This window comes from Bison bison, unplaced genomic scaffold (assembly GCF_000754665.1).
Source record: "Bison bison bison isolate TAMUID 2011002044 unplaced genomic scaffold, Bison_UMD1.0 scf7180017864325, whole genome shotgun sequence".
NCBI classification, from domain to species: Eukaryota; Metazoa; Chordata; class Mammalia; order Artiodactyla; family Bovidae; genus Bison; species Bison bison.
In genome coordinates, this window is record NW_011494897.1 from 4,133,188 (window position 1) to 4,145,344 (window position 12,157).

The following is a 12,157-nucleotide window of genomic DNA, read 5'->3' on the forward strand; positions in this document are numbered from 1 at the left end:
TAAAGTATGTATTCTGCCAGTTATCTTTTCGTGACATTTCAGCTCCCACTTCCTTGCCCAACCTGTAAGCTGTCTGCCTTTGTCAGCTGTCTGATGGGATGTTAAGTGTTGTCACAAGAGGGCAATAGAGAGTCGCTGGGAGGAAGGGCCTTGCTTCCTGGCTTCATAGACAGGTTCCTAGAGTGGGGGCTGCTCCTCCAACTTGGGTGACTTCTCCAGCCTCAGGCTTCCACAGCACGTGCAACTCCTTCAGTGCCAGACTCCTATGGTACGTGTCGGTGGGGGCTGTGCTCAGTAATGTCTGACTCTTGGTGACCCCAGGGACTGTAGACCACCAGGCTCTTCTGTCCATGGACTTTTCCAGGCAAGAATACTGGAGTGGGTAGCCACTCCCTTCTCCAGGGAACCTTCCAGACCCAGGGATCAAGCCCATGTCTTTTGTGTCTCCTGGATTGTCAGGCAGATTCTTTACCTCTAGCATCACCTGGGAAGCCCCCTGTGGTATGAAGTGAAATGATAGTTGCTCAGTCATGTTTGACTCTTTGCGACTCCATGGAATGTAGCCCGCCAGGCCCCTCTGTCCACGGGATTTTCCAGGCGAGAATACTGGAGTGGGTAACCACTCCCTTCTCCAGGGGAATCTTCCTGACCCAGGATCCCTGACCCAGTGGGTCTCCTGCATTGCAGGAAGATTCTTTACTGTTTGAGCTTCCTGGAAAGTCCCCTGTGGTATAGGTGGCATCTTCAGTATCTGATTCCCGAAGCATGGGCAGTTTGGCCTCAGCAGTATGGGCAGCTTTCTGAGCACCCAGCTCTTGCACCACAATCTTTCCAGTGTCTGACTCTTGCAGTGTGTGGCAGCCAGCAGCACCGCCAGGAACCTTCACACCCCACAGCAGTTTTGCAGTCAGAGCAGCTCCAGAGAGCCACCTCCTGTGAAGAGCTTTCCCCAACACCCTAAAGGGTAGACTTACAGCAACTTTCTGCTGGTTTCAAATGCTGAGCCAGAGTCAAGTCCTCCAAAAGCCCCAGCAGGCAGTTTCTCTTCCTTAGATTTAGTGTATTAACCATGGGGCTAGTGGCTGGTTTTTTTTCTGTTATTTCTATATTCTTTAGAGTTCTTTGTACTTCTTACTGGGCTTCCCAGGTGGCTCAGTGGTAAAGAATCCGCCTTCCAATGCAGGAGTCGCAAGAGACACGGGTTTGATCCCTGGCTCAGGAAGATCCCTTGGAGGAGGAAATGGCAACTCACTCCAGTACTCTTGCCTAGAGAACCCCATGGACAGTGGAATCTGGTGGGCTACAGTCCATGGGGTTGCAAAGAGCCAGACATAACTGAGCGACTGAGCACACACACACATGCAAATATGCTGACTAGCCCACCCTTGGCACTCCAATCTTACACTATGGTTACTATTTTTCTATGTTAAACTCACATTCCAATTGCTACATGGTTTTGTATCCTGATTAGACCCTGACTAATACCTTCTGGTGTCTACGAGTCATTGCAAAGTAACTTATATCAGAGGGATTAAGGATTGCATAATTGTTTTTATTTTTTCCTATGAAATAAAGTAGCCATGTAATCTGCAAATTTTGTTTCCCTTGCCAAGCCTGCTATTAAAAATGTTCCTCTCGATGATAGGTCAGATTTATTGATGTATTACCACAGAGCTCTATTCAGAAAGCTCCTTCAAATCCATGGCTTTCACTAAGCACAGCACCAAAGCCAAAATGACTTCACTGTACAAGCCTCTTTTGAGAGCATTATATCAGAGAGCATGTAAAGCTTTGGGAAAGTGATCTCATTCAATCTCCTTTCTCCTTTTAATCACTCTCAGCTTACCAAAGTCTAAAAGAACTTTCAATGCCCTTTTCCATCTTCTGCTTCTGCGGGGCTGTCATCCTGGGCCTTTTTGAGCAAAGACAGGGTGAAAAAAAGGTGTCTAAATTCAACCTCTCAAAACATGACAGGGAGATTAGACATTTGAAAAATCTTCAGATTTCCTTGACAACTGTAATAAAGGTTTGAAGAAGAAGAAATAGCAGGAATGATGTGGTCACGTCCCCCAAAGCATCCTAAATATTAGTGAGTTTACAAGACCTCGTGCCTTGGAGACTCGTAGGGGCTGAAAGGTAGTTACATCCAGAGAGGCAGAAACAGACGACCTCTTCTAGACCTTGGGTTATTTGGAAATCTCCTTAAATGGGTTTAAATATTGTTTACTTATAAACTGCTATGTGAATAGACAGCCTGTTTGATCAGATGCTTTAAATGATCTAAAGCCTTTTTGGAAGACTTTTTTAATGAGGAAAAATGAATGCCAGGTTTAGGACATATTCCATAATTTACTACTGTGAATGATTTTGAAGTAAATATGTTTATTGTTAGAGATCCCAGGGTGATAGCTAGTTTTCTGTCTTTCAGTAACCTGCATGTCTGCATGCTTTATTATTTGGCTGCATCATAATACTCCATGGGCTTCTCAGGTGGCTCAGTGGTAAAGAATCTGCCTACCAATGAAGGAGAGGCAGGAGATGCAGGTTCAATCTTTGGGTTAGGAAGATCCCCTGGAGAAGGGAATGGCAACCCACTCCAGTATTCTTGCCTACAGAATCCCATGGACAGAGGAGCTTGGCAGTCCGTGGGGTCACAAAGAGTCAGACACAACTTAGTAAAACGAACAAAAACATGGAATAACAGTAGCATGTTTGTAAACTTCATGCCTTTGAAGTCATCTTCCCATTCATTCATTCCTGTATGCATTCATTCCTGATTCATTTGTTTTTTAAAATAGCTATATTTTTAAATATTTTATATATTTACATAATGGAACCCTGTCATGGTCCACTGTTTTCAAATGTTCTCTTAGGAGGATGCAAAAAACAAAAACAAAAACAAAAACGTAACTGAGCTTGAGTTACTAAAAATGGTATTTAAATAATGACTTGACTTGGAATGACTCGGACAAAACCAGCCTATAGCTTTGGATATTTCCCTTCTGCTCTGGGTTGGTTTTACAGTTTGTACCACGGGGACAGCATATATTTTTTTTCCTAATTCTTCTAGTGAATCACCTCTCTAAGCTCCTTGTCACACTAAGCATATCATTAGATTTCCTTTTTAAAGTGAATTTTGGATAACGAAACACCAGTGGATTTAAGAGAAGTTTGAGTCTGCTCCAATTTTTCTGTACCCAAGTAAAAAAAATATTTCTGAGACTTAATATATCATCTATGAGTTCTGCTGGATTTATCTGCTTGCAGTTTTAGATGTCTGAGAATAAATGCAAAACCACAAGCAAGCAATGGTCATTTGGCCAACCACTTGAAAATATATTCCTGATTCAGTTTTGTGACTCAAAGAATAGGGGATATAAATCCGCTCCTTATTTTCAGAATGAACTCACTGCTTCAGTCCTTCCACTGTGTTGCCTTTAATTAGCATTTCTAATCAATCATCTCTGTGTATTGTTCCACGTCCAGAAGTCCATATTAATAACACGTCTGCTTACTTTATAAGAATTTGGTGAGAAGTTTAATTTCAGGATGTGACTCCATCTGGCCTTGCCAACTGTAGAACTACAGAGGGATGAGTTGGTAGTAAAGGGAACACCATCTGTTTCCGAGAATTTAGTTGATCTCTGGCATGATGAACAGGAACTCAACTGCAAGACTGAAGAGCCAAGATGGAAAACAGAAAAGTGAAGAGTTTATTGGGTCTTCTGTGTTATTAGGAGCACAATTTTCACAAGATGGATCAACATCATAACCAATGAGCAAAAGGTTTACATTATTCTGCAAGTCACTTGGAAGAAATCACATTCCATATATTAATATTTGTCTTTTCTGTCCTCCTCTTTGCTAACAACCAGTTGTTAAAAGGAACTATATACTTTATATATATATATATATACACACACACACACACACACACTTATATATTTCTTTAAAGTAATAACCTGTTGATCCATTGAATCAATTGGGCACATACAATACAACATGAATCAAAAGTTTAGCTAGTTAGCTCAGTCTATCGTGGTGCTATGTTAATAATCCCAAAGTCCTAAACCTTACTTTTTACAATCATAGGAAGGGATTTCATTTCATAACCAGAACTCCATTCTTATCCTTAGCTAAGGAGCTCAGAGATGCCATGAAATAGAGATGATGCAACCATCACATTTAGTCAAGAGGACTTCTAAGTTCATGTCCTTGTTATGATGACCTAGCTGAATTATGGACTTCCCTGGTAGCTCAACTGGTAAAGAATCTGCCTGCAATGCAGGAGACCTGGGTTCAATCACTGGGTTGGGAAGATCTCCTGGAGGAGGGCATGGCAACCCACTCCAGTATTCTTGCCTGGAGAATCCCCATGGACAGAGGAGCCTGGTGGGCTGTGTGCAGTCCATGGAATCACAGAGTCGGACATGACTGAGCAACTAAGCACAGCACAGCACAGCTGAATTACAACCATGAACAGAAGCACATGACAAAAATCAGTGAGAATGGTTTGGTTACTGGATGAAACTGGAAGCAACTGAAAGCACCAGTGATAAAGAAAAGCAATTCAAATAAGCTTTTTCTCTCTAACCGTCTGACATCATCTTCAGGGACAGTGTTTGAAGGTGATGATAAAGGCCTCTTTGAACGCTCTTGTCCTTAGGCCTCTGTGACAGTCTACATTATTCCACTTTTTTTCCTTTACATTCTCTTCTCTCCTCTGTTCCTAGGCTTCCTTTTTAACTACTTTGGTAAACTAATTCCCTGTCAGTAATTCAGACTTAATCTATATCCTGACTGATGCCTAAATCTGTAGTTTTGGTCCCGACTTTTCACCAGAACCACCACTTCATAACTTCACATTCTATCAGACATTTTCACTGAAATATCATATACTCACTTCAAAGTAAACTTATGACAGACTTAATCATCTTCCCTCCTAAACCAGGCTCTTTAGCAAGATTTACATGGTACCAACACTCTTTGAGTCAACAGGACTCTTTATCAAGAATTCTTACCCATTTTGCCACCAAGGCCTTCTTTCAGGCCAACTATCTCCCTGGAGTCCCCCCTCCCCCCGCCCCTGACTGGAAGATTTACTCACGTAATAGTTCTTCCATTCTTATTAAGCAAAGGCATTTGGGCCATCGTTCTAAGTAAACAAACTCTTGTTATAGTGATTTCTAGCCATAAGCAGAGATACTTGATGTTTCTTTGGTCTGTGCCACCAGCAAGCATATACGGAATATATAAGCCAAGTGAGGAGAAATGCAGCGCTTTGTTATTGTTTGAAGGCAACCTGACTATTTTAAAAAATAAAATAAAACCTAGCAAGTTTAACACAGATTTATCACAGATAGGCCCTCTATTTTCACACCCTAACTTCTTCCCAGAAGCTTGCACCCAGAGAAAGAGCCACAAACTTGTATTGATAATTATCCATCCATAAATTGCAAAGGCTTCCTGGTGCTGACAGATGGAGAAATATGTAGTCTGGGTGGCCTCTCTGAAGTTTGGCAGTAGATGAGCATGATCTCATGCAACAAAGAGAGAACATTCTCCAGTTCTCTTGGCAGAAGGTGAAGATGAGTGTAAAAGGAGATTAAGCTTCTAAGCAAGATCTTCTTCTAAAAACCTTCTTTCAGTATTTCATAAAGAAATAGCTCTCCTAAATGAAACCTGCTGTGAACAGAAAGCATACATAGCTGTCAAGGGAGGATATTCTGGACTGTGGGTGTTTGACACAAGCTGTGAAATATATGGACTTGAATAAAAATGAATAGAAACTAATTAATCCTTTCTTAAACCAAGCCAAACAAAAGTTCTGACATAATGTTTACAGATACCACTCAGTCATTCACTTTTACTGCCTTCTTCTCTTAATAATCTAGCACTGAGATTCTTGCCAAATGTGGGTATTTTGCTTCCAATGATCTGCTCAGAAACAGTTATTTTTAATGGAATCTGCATCATCAAGGGCATGGTTGACATCCTGTATAATTCCTTAATTTAATTCGAAGGAAACACTGACATCAACCTTGGACCAGTACCCAAACTAGAGCGTGTTCAAATTAATAAAGAGCTTTAATCCACTCTCCACCTTCATCTTCACTGAATTTTATCATATTGAAACCAAAATCCCAACAATAACAAATAGGGTTAAATTCATGGTTCAATTCACATTCCAAAGGTTTCCCAGGTTATTCAGTGGTAAAGATTCTGCCTGTCAATGCAGGAGACACGGGTTCAATCCCTGGGTCAGGAAGATCCCCTGGAGGAGGAAATGGCAACCCACTCCAGTATTCTCGCTGGGGTAACCCCATGGACAGAGGAGCCTGGGATCTCCTCAGTCCAGGGGTTTGCAAAGAGTTGGGCACAGTAGAAGCAACTTAGCACAGCACACAGCACATAGCACATTCCAATTCAAATGGAATAGTGGCTGCATGGGGAGCCCTGTGGAGAAGGATTCTGAAGTCTGGTCAGTAGAAATGAAGGTTGTGATTAGCGACGTCTGCTATGGAGAGGAAATAGTAAAGACAAACTGAGGATGAAGTTCTGGAACCTACAGACATTTAAGGAGAAAAGAAATCTCAGGTGAGTCATGGTATCTTTTCCAAACGCCTGAAGGACAGCATATGAACAAGAAACTCAATTCATTCTAAAGCACTGAATTAGTACCAATACATGAAGTCTTAGTCTTCAGATAACAAAGAAATCTTACATAATTTAAAAAGCCTCGAATGGAACATACTCTCCTGAGAGGCAGAGTTATTCTCAAGACTTCGGAATACTCAAGCAGGGATATGTATATCTTAGAAACAATCCCAGCAGGTGTGAGAAGTTTTCCTAAGAAGATTTCCTAAAAAGATCAATAATTTTTTAGGAAATTTACCACATGCCATCAAACCTCAAGCAATGAAAAAAATCACCTTCAAGAGCAGGGTTACTTGTATTAAACTAAAAATAAAGAAAAATATCTAACAATTTCAGGTAAATATGTTTAGTTCTTCCACTGAAATTTCATTCCAATTTGAGGCAATGTCTGCACCCTGTCATAGTATTTTAAAGTATTTTTTAATTAAAAAAATACACTGAAACTGGACATCTTTTAAAATCTCACAATTCAAGATTCTGGTACTTCCCTCATGGTCCAGTGGTTAACACTTCACCTTCTAATACAGGGGTCGTGGGTTCAATCTCTTGTCAAGGAGCTAAGATGCCACATACCTCAAAGCCAAACAACAACAACAACAAAAAACAGAATATAAAACAGAAGTAATATTGTAACAAATTCAATAAAGACTTTTAAAATGGTCCACATTAAAAAAAAATCTTTAAAAAAAGATTCTAATGTGTAAATGTGGATATACCTGAATTAACAGTCCTTGCCAAAAATGCAACTTATCAAAGGCCCTGGTACCATAGATTTGAAACCAATTGGTTGCCCTGGAAGGTTAACTATATGATCAGTTAATGTCCCATCAGCAATCAGGATCTTTGCCACAGAGTGAAGGAGATGGGGAGAAAATCACACAAGACAGAGATGAAAGCTGTGTAGTCAGAAGAAAAAAGCCTTCTTGATTATGCTGTGGACTTTCTGAAGTCTTTAATTCTCCCTCTAGCCCATCTTCAAACTGGCATGTGGGACGTCCTGTAGATGGATGGTGATGCTCATCAGGAGAAGCACGCACATATATCTTGTGGGTTGATTTTTTTATTTGCCAGCTCAAGAGGAGCAGGGAGATTTATTTGGAAGGATGGTAATGAAGGTGGGAAGGCACTAGTTAGACTGCAGTTTCTGTTCCCAATATGTTATTCTCACTTTTTTCCCTCTTCTTGGTGCTGAGCTGGTCTCTTTATTTCTGCTTATTTTTCTTTAGAGGGAGGATATTCTGGTACAATAAGCCAGTGACTTGAGAGAGAACGGCCGTAAAGATGTGGGGCCACAGAATTCCCACGTGTAATTTTTGTCGAGATACTTCGAATGCTTTAATTGCATTCTACATTTTTATTCTACACACATGTACTTACACATAATTAGGGACTGTTTGAAATGATTGTTTTCTTTATTCCCAAAATGAGATTTCATGTTCCTTTTCTTGCTGTCTTGCTTTTGCCCTGCCTTATAAAATGAAGTCACTCGCTGCAATGAAAAAACAAAACAAAAACACAACACTTTCTTTCTTCATAACAGTAGGCACAAGGAAATGGGCTGGTTTTGCTGAACCTTAAAAAGTACAGCAAAAGAGATCACCATCACCACCTTGATCTGCGCCAAAGAGTGGAACTGTTCACTAAAAGGAAGGAGAAGATTGATATATGCTCTCGCTTCCAGGATGCTGTTTCCTGCGAAAGAAGCAAAGGCAAGGTCTCTGGAGGACTGTTAGCAACCACCGCCGGGGGTGCCGTTCCAAAATAACAGCGAAGAGCCTGAGCTGATGACCTGTACTAGGTCCAATCCCAGTTTTGCTATTTTCCATATGACATTTGTTTAGTTACCTGTTCTGGCTTAATTTCATCTGAATATGGGGATAACAAATCCTATCCTTATGGCTTTGGAAATATTAATTAGAATAATTTGAACATTTGAACTATACCATGCAAATGATGCTTAATTATTAAACATCACTGATTTTCAATGTAAATATTGAGTCAAACAGCCAGATAGATAAGTACATTCAAACACATCTTGAATACCTGAAATCAACTGTAGATGGTTGAAATTTAGTAAAATAAATGTTTTATTATAGAGGTGATTGTTATTTACTTTCTCATTTACCCTTAAGGTTTACATCTCTCTGTCAAGGCTTGTCTTTTATTTTCCTTATTTTTGCAGTTGAATATTATCAAAATATAGGATCAGGGGTTTTTGAATGTAAAATGCTCTATTTCTTATATGTGTTTGTAGCTTGAGTAATGAAAGCTAAAATGAAAATACAATTACATATGGGTTTTCACTTTATGAGATTACCCTGAACATTTTGTACATGTATGAAATTTAAGTCTTAATAATGTGGCACAAGAAGTCCCATGTCAAAAGACAGGTATGTACCAAATTTTCTTTTTGAACTTGTGAAGCACCTACCTCTGAAAATAACTCTACATTATTTATTGTGGTTAGGTGTCCAGGGCTAGTCCAAAAAATCCAATCCAACACACATCCCAATTTCTCCAAAACGGGAACAAAATTTTAGAAACAAGTTTCATAGTGTTTCTATGAGGAAAAAAAAATGAGATTGGAGACTTAACGTTGTGTAACAGAAATAGATCTTCCAGCTGCTCCACTCCCATTTTCATTCTAAGCAACTGGTGGTGACTTCTGAGCCTTTCGCAGGGTGAGAGCAGGAGAAGATTTAAGATGGAAAGTCAGTTAGAGGGAGAGGAGAAAGATAGGGATGACAGGAAAATATGGGCATGGAAAGCAGTAGCTGTGTGTCCTTGTTTCAAGCTGTCTCCCTTTTTTCCTTTCAGTTATCCTCAGGGAGTACTCTGGCAATAAAAATAACAACAATCATTTATTGAGACACTTACTGAACTAGAGGCATAGTCTTAAGTGATTTTAACATGTAATCAGTCCTGTTAATAACCCTGAGAGGAAAGTATTATTCTTCTAGTTCTTATAGATGAGAAAACTGAGGTTTAGAGAGGTTAAGAAATGATGCCAAGATCATGCAGAGCTGAGAGACAGAGCCAACCTGCAACAGCCATTAGAGTTGCCCAAACTGCCAACAAAGGGAAGAACCCAGGTCTGGTTGCACTTTGTACGATTTTCACAGTGTTTTGACAACTGAAATCTTTGTCAACACCTCAAGCAGAGAATTTTCTTGGAAACATGTCCAGCTTCTCTTGTATTGGGTCTGCCTTCTCATGGGTGGGGCAGGGGAGTGGCTGCCATCTTCAGAGAGAATGGTACTCTCCAGGGCTTTGGTTTGTCTGCCTCCCACGCCCTTCCACTCTTATAGGGGTTCCCTTGTATGGAACAAGTTAGTTTTCTCTTGCTGCTTTAAAGATTCTCTGGTTTTAACCTCTGATTATAAATGTGTCTTGGTGTAGATCTCTTTGGGCTCATCTTATTTGAACTCCCTGGGCTTCCTGGATCTTCTTCCAGAAAGGTCAGGAAAGTTTTCAGCCCTTATTTACTCAAATAAGTTTTCTGCCTCTTTCCGTCTCTCTTCTCCTTCTGAGACCCCTATAATGTGAAATTTGTTCCACTTCATGTTGTCCCATAGATCCCTTAGGTTATCTTCACTTTTAAAATTATTTTTTTCTTTTTTCTACGTTTGTTTAGTTACATTGCACTCACTTCCAGGTCACTCATTCTTTTTCAGCTTCCTCTGGGCTGCTGTTGAATTCCTCTAGTATTTTTCAATTCAGCTATTATATTTAGTTTTGTGACTTTCATTTGATATTTGTTATCCTTTCTATCCCTTTGTCAAAGTTCCCTCCAAGTTCATTCACTCTTCCCCTGAGATTGGTTAGCATCTTTATGACCAGAATTTTGGACTCTTTATCAAGTAGATAATATCTTCATTTCAGTAAGGCTTTTCCCCCTCCTAGGTTTTATCTTGTTCATTTGTTTTTCATTGCATATATTCATTGCTTATGAAACATGTAGTGACTCAAGATGCTCTTTAAAAAAAGATTTACTTTGGCTTCTGGACAACGGTTAATGGAAGTGCCAGTCACCTTAATCTACAGTGTGATAAAGTTGAAGATAGGTTTCCATCTTTGGGATGATGTTACGGACTGAATGTGACTTCTACGCCCTCCAATTCATATGCTGAAGCCCTATCCTTAATGTGAATGCATTTAAAGAAAGAAACCTTAAGCAGGTAATTAAGTTTAAATGAGGTCTTAAAGATGCAGCCCTAAACCAATAAGGACTGGTGTTCTTATTAGAAGAGGAAGAGATTTGGTGTGTGCATGTACAGACGGGAAAGGCCATGCAAAGATACAGTAAGAGAGCAGTCTGCAAGCCAGGAAGAGATGCCTACCAGAAATAAACCATACTGACACTTTTATCTTGAACTTCCTGCCTCCAGTACTATGAGAAGTTAAATTTCTGTTGTTGAAGCCAGGCAGTCTGCGCTATTCTGTTACGGCTACCTGAGCAAACTAATACAGGTGATGATGTATTTTTTGTCTGCTCTAACACTAGGATAGAACCCCATCCCATTCTGAATGTTGTCAAGGTATATGCCTTTGAACATCCACAGTGCTCTTGATGTGTTAATGGTCAATATTCACACAAAGTTCATTTAGGTGAATAAGATGGGTGATGGAGTTATCACCAGTTTTAATCAAACACTAGGTCTTGCTAATTTCCTTGAGTAGCTCATATAGGGAATGTAGGAACGAAAGTATATATAAGTTGATGAATTGATAGTTAAATAGTTTTTCAGAAGAAACAGACTGCTTCCCCCAGTTATATTCTCTAATAAGATGCCATATCTCATTCTTCTTTCTCGTCAATGTGAAGTCATATTTGGTTCATCTGGATACCTCTATAGTTATCAGAAATGTATGTATGGGGTGGACAGGGGTGTGGGATGATGAAAAACGAATATATTACATAAATTGGCTATAGAGCACTTGAATCATTCAAGAGTTTGGGTATCAGTGAGACAGATAAAACTGGCATTCTGAATCATGAAATACTTTGCAGTTCTCAAGAATGTATCAACAGCAGGAATTCTTTTTCTTGGGTGTAGTGTTATAACACAAGAGAGAGAGAGAAGGATAGAGAGGAAGGTAGTTCACTACAGGTGAAACTTGCAGACTGGAGCAGGCAATTCACAATTTTGTATTACCCACAGTTTTGCTTCTGAGTTTCCAGGACAGGTAACTTTGGAGCACTAAGGCTATGCAATAGCTCATAATCTAATGCTGAAAGTTATTTTAAAAGAATGGATTCCCTGAATATTGTGAGTACAAGTAGCACAATTATAGTAAGATTCCAGTCTCTTAAGATTATTATTAGAAAAGAGCAGGAATTATTGATTCCATTACAATAAAGTAATAAATCCTATAAAAAAAGAAAAAAAATAATCGGGGTAGAGTGAAACTAGCTTTAGTAAAGTTAGAAACCATCACAACAAGAGGCCAAGTTATACACTCCCCACTTACCAATAACATACCTGTTTTTTTCTTTCAT